Source organism: Furipterus horrens, unplaced genomic scaffold (genome assembly GCF_987537825.1).
Source record: "Furipterus horrens unplaced genomic scaffold, mFurHor1.1.pri manual_scaffold_3, whole genome shotgun sequence".
Classification (NCBI taxonomy): Eukaryota; Metazoa; Chordata; class Mammalia; order Chiroptera; family Furipteridae; genus Furipterus; species Furipterus horrens.
The window spans coordinates 197746954-197750901 of record NW_028327173.1 but is presented as its reverse complement, the minus strand read 5'-3'; the positions used below and the strand labels follow the sequence as shown (position 1 = coordinate 197750901).

Genomic DNA, 3948 nt, shown 5'->3' with positions numbered 1-3948 from the left:
ACCAAGAGTGAAGGGAAGGAAGATGGGATTCCAATCAATGATTTGGAACAAAAGGGAGAAATAAACATTCAACCAAAAGAGAAAGAAGAAACAAACTGCAAAAAAACAAGGAGAGTAAGCTTAGAAACTCCTAGGACAACTTTGAATGTACCAATATCTGAATTGTAGGGGTGCCAGAAGGAGAAGAGGAAAAACAAGAAATTGAAAACTTATATGAAAAAATAATGAAAGGAAACTTCCCTAATTTGGTGATGGGAATAGATATACAAGTTTAAGAAACACAGAGAGTCCCAAACTAGTTGGACCCAAAGAGGACCACACCAAAACATATCATACTTAAAATGCCAAAAGTTAAAGATAAAGAATCTTAGAAGCAGCAAGAGAAAAGAAGAGAGTTAAATACAAATGCATTTCCATAGGACTATCAACTGATTTCTCAAAGAAACTTTGCAGGCAAGAAGGGGCTGGCAGGAAGTATTCAAAGTGATGAAAAGCAAGGACCTATAATCAAGATTGCAGCAAAACTGTCATTTAGAATGGAAGGACAGATAAAGTGCTTCCCAGACAAGGTAAAGCTAAAGGAGTTCATCATCACGAAGCCATTATTATACAAAATGTTAAAGAGACTTATTTAGCCTCTTATTTTTAGCCTCCCTCCTGCCTTCCCTTAACACACCAGAGCGGAGAGAAGGAGCAGACCGACAAGTCTTTGCTTAGAGATTTAGACTGTATTTTGGGTGGCCCCTGCCCCACTTGCACATAATCAAAGTGACAGGAGCAGTCCATTTCAAGGGATGCACATGCTGGGGAGCCTACATCTTTTAATTGTGCTGGGTGTTCCTGAGCGGGCCAGCATTTCCCTGACGGGAGAATTGAGAGTTGAGTGGGTTCCCAGACTGGGTAGCACAAGCCACTCGAGGACAGTGCCGAGGGCAGTGGCGGGGGTGGCGCAAGCCTGAGGCAGAGTCGAGTTTATTGGAGCAGGAGAGGTGACTGAGCTTGCTGTCTGGGGAATGGGAGACATCCAAGAATAGGCCCACCTGCTTCTCAGTAGGGGGAGGTTGGGCCATGGGGTCCCCTCTTGTCTTCTTCTCTGTCTTTGTTCTCTCTATGGGAGTTCTAGTTGGAGCTAGCCTCTTTTCTACATTTTCTTTTCTGGTGTTGGCCATTTTCTCAGCTGTTGAAAACGTGGGTTCCCTTTGCCCTTTGCCTTTTGCCTGAAGGTTTATATATTGCAGAAAGCATTTCATCTTATTTCTCCAGCCCGATTCTGGAAAGCTGGGCCTGTTGTGACAATGGGCTGGCATCTCCTGCCTCTGCAAAGTTTGGTGCTGTAATGGCTTATGCTGAATAAGAGGGCCCAGGGAAGCATGGCTCCGTGACACCTGGATCCCCACACGCTGGACACTCTCAGGAATCCTTGCTGGTCTGAGGCTGACATTGAGCCTGGTTTGACTGTCTTGCAGGTCATTCTTTAGATTCCCCCCCATAGGGGCTCCTGGGCGTGGCTCTGGGGGTTTAAGCTGAGCATGGTGCTGGGACCTGTGTGGACAGGGAGCATCAAGGTGAAAGCCATGTTTCTGTCGCCAGGGGCTTTGGGGAGTCCTGTTCAGAAGCGTCCCTTCTGGCCTCTGGGCTTCAGCAGGGTGGCTTTTTTCTCTTGCTGGGGAGAGCACAAACCCTGCATCTCCTTCTCCTTGGTCTCCTGCCAACTTTGGCTTCCCTGAATCCCTTTCCTTTTTAGCCAGCATGGAGACTTGGGTTGAATATTTGCTCTTGCCAGGGCTTTGGGACTCAGGGCTCCAGGGCTCCTCCAGGCTGGGCCTGTTCACACTGGCCTCCAACTGAACACAAAACACCTCGCCCTCTGTCACATCCCCACTGGGTTGTGACATCTCGGAGGACCCGTGGACAGAGCCAAAGGGTGCTGCTCTGGGACTAGGTTGCTTCTGGTTCTGCCGCACCGCCTTTAACTCAAGGCCCAGCTGTTCTTTAAGGCAGAGCCATTTTGGATCTGGGGCATGGGGAGTGTTTGGTGGGGTGGGGAGTTTCTGGAGCAGTGATTTTCCTTGGTTGTTTAGACTCCCAAGAGGCACCTGTGGGGGGGTGTTCGCTGAGCATCCAGTTTGTTCCCTGGACTCCCGGGCCTTTGTGTGAATTCCCCATTGTATCTCTAGGATTTTCTTTCTCAGATGGAAATTTAGTTTGGCCAAGAGGGATTCCTTGAGTAGACAGGGCCTAGCAGACTCTGTCTGGCTTTCTCGAGGCTCCATCTCAATCATTCCTTCCACTGGCACTTCAGGTTGAAAATCATCTGTGGTGTCTGCACAGGTCTCATTGGCACCTTGAAAGCATGGCCCAGGCCTTAGACACTGCTCTTCGGGTAAGATCACCTGAGTCGGAGGTTCTGTTAAGATTTTGACAGGTTCAGGTACCACCTCTATGGTTGTAGTTCGAGTAGGTTTTGCTGAGGTCATGGCCTCGGAGGGAGCCACAGGATAAACAGGAGGCAGCCCTGACCAGAAGGCCAGATACTTCCGCCGTAAAGTTGTCTTCAGGCTCTCCATGGCTTCCTTGGACAGGGCTTGGGCTGGCTGAGGATGTTCAGTGACAGCTTCTGGGGAGGTCTGTTGCTGCCGATCAAGGGACGCTGGCATCTGGGGCATAACTTTGTGCTGTTGGTCAGGGTCTGTTGCTGCCTGTACCTCCAGTGGTTTGCTTTCTGGGATGCAGGTGAAGGCAGCCACTTCGAGGCCTCCAGGAATAATGCACTCACGAGACCTATACACACGGGCAGGGACCTTGCCCTCGTGAATCTGCCCACATTTGGAGTCGATGTGGCTCTGCAGTATTGCCTTGACTTGGTCAAATAAGTGTGGTATGCAGACTGGGTCCTCAAACGGAGAGCAAGGGTCACCAGCACCAGTGGCTTCTAGGGCCGAGGGTTGGGGGACACTCACACTGGCTAGGGCTGTGCTGCTCCAGGATGGAGTCTGCAGGTGAGTGGGGGACAGGAGCAACTGGAAGGACTGCTGGACCTTTGGGGGCAGACCCCAGCGATGGTGACTCAGCTGCCTCTGGAGGTGGAATTTCAGCAGCTTCCGGGAGTCCACGGTTGGGCAGACAGAGTTGGGCTTTCCTGGAGCTTCTGGAGACTGGGCTGTGTCACAAGGCTTATACGGCGCAGGGGTCTGGGTGTGCTGAACTCCCTGGAAAACAGCTGGCAAACTCCACCAATGCTGCAGCTGCCTCTGAAGCATGTGCCACTCTAAGGCTTCACACTGGGCCAGAGTCAGGAATGGGACATTGACCTGAGCTGGTGGATGGTCACATGGCATGACACAATTTGGGGATGATGATGGGGGACAGGGTGGGTCTGACTCGGGTGGAGTCTTAGACAACAGAGGGAGAAAGGAGAGCTCCTTGAGGAAAAGGGGATCCTTCAAGGGGAGCTTGGACAGACTCCCGTTTGTGGAGTGAACTTGAGAGCCCAAGGTGTCATCCAGGGACTCACTGTGCAGAGAAGGGAGGCCACAGAACAGCTGGCTGTATTTCTGCTGCAGATGGCCCACTGGGTCATTAGCTTTTTTCCGAGGAAGTAGATAGAGGCCACTTAAGTCTTTAAGAGCTGCAGAGGGCAGAGCCAGAGCCATGTGGTTTGGGTTTTGGTGGTAGCGGTGTCTTTGTATTGGGTCTATAAGGGACCATTCAGAAACCCAGAATGCCTGGGTTGCCTGGCCAGCCATACATGAACCCCAGGTCTGGTAGGAAATTATGGCAAATTTCTCAGCAGAGAACCCAGAAGTATCATTTTGGATGAAAGAAGCTGGTTGGTTATTCACTGGTTGGTAAAACAGTGGCAGGTTTGACATGAGCTGCCTCAGGGACTTCTCTACACGTCTGGGCAGCCCCCACCTCTGGAAATGCATCCATTTTTTAACATGTACC

At 50.8% G+C, this 3948-nt stretch overlaps 1 pseudogene; it reads right to left on the bottom strand.

The window, feature by feature from the left end:
- Positions 1-821: 821 nt before the first annotated feature.
- LOC150017132 (protein SPATA31F1 pseudogene) lies at positions 822-3653 on the bottom strand (annotated as a pseudogene).
- Between the last annotated feature and the right edge of the window lie 295 nt (positions 3654-3948).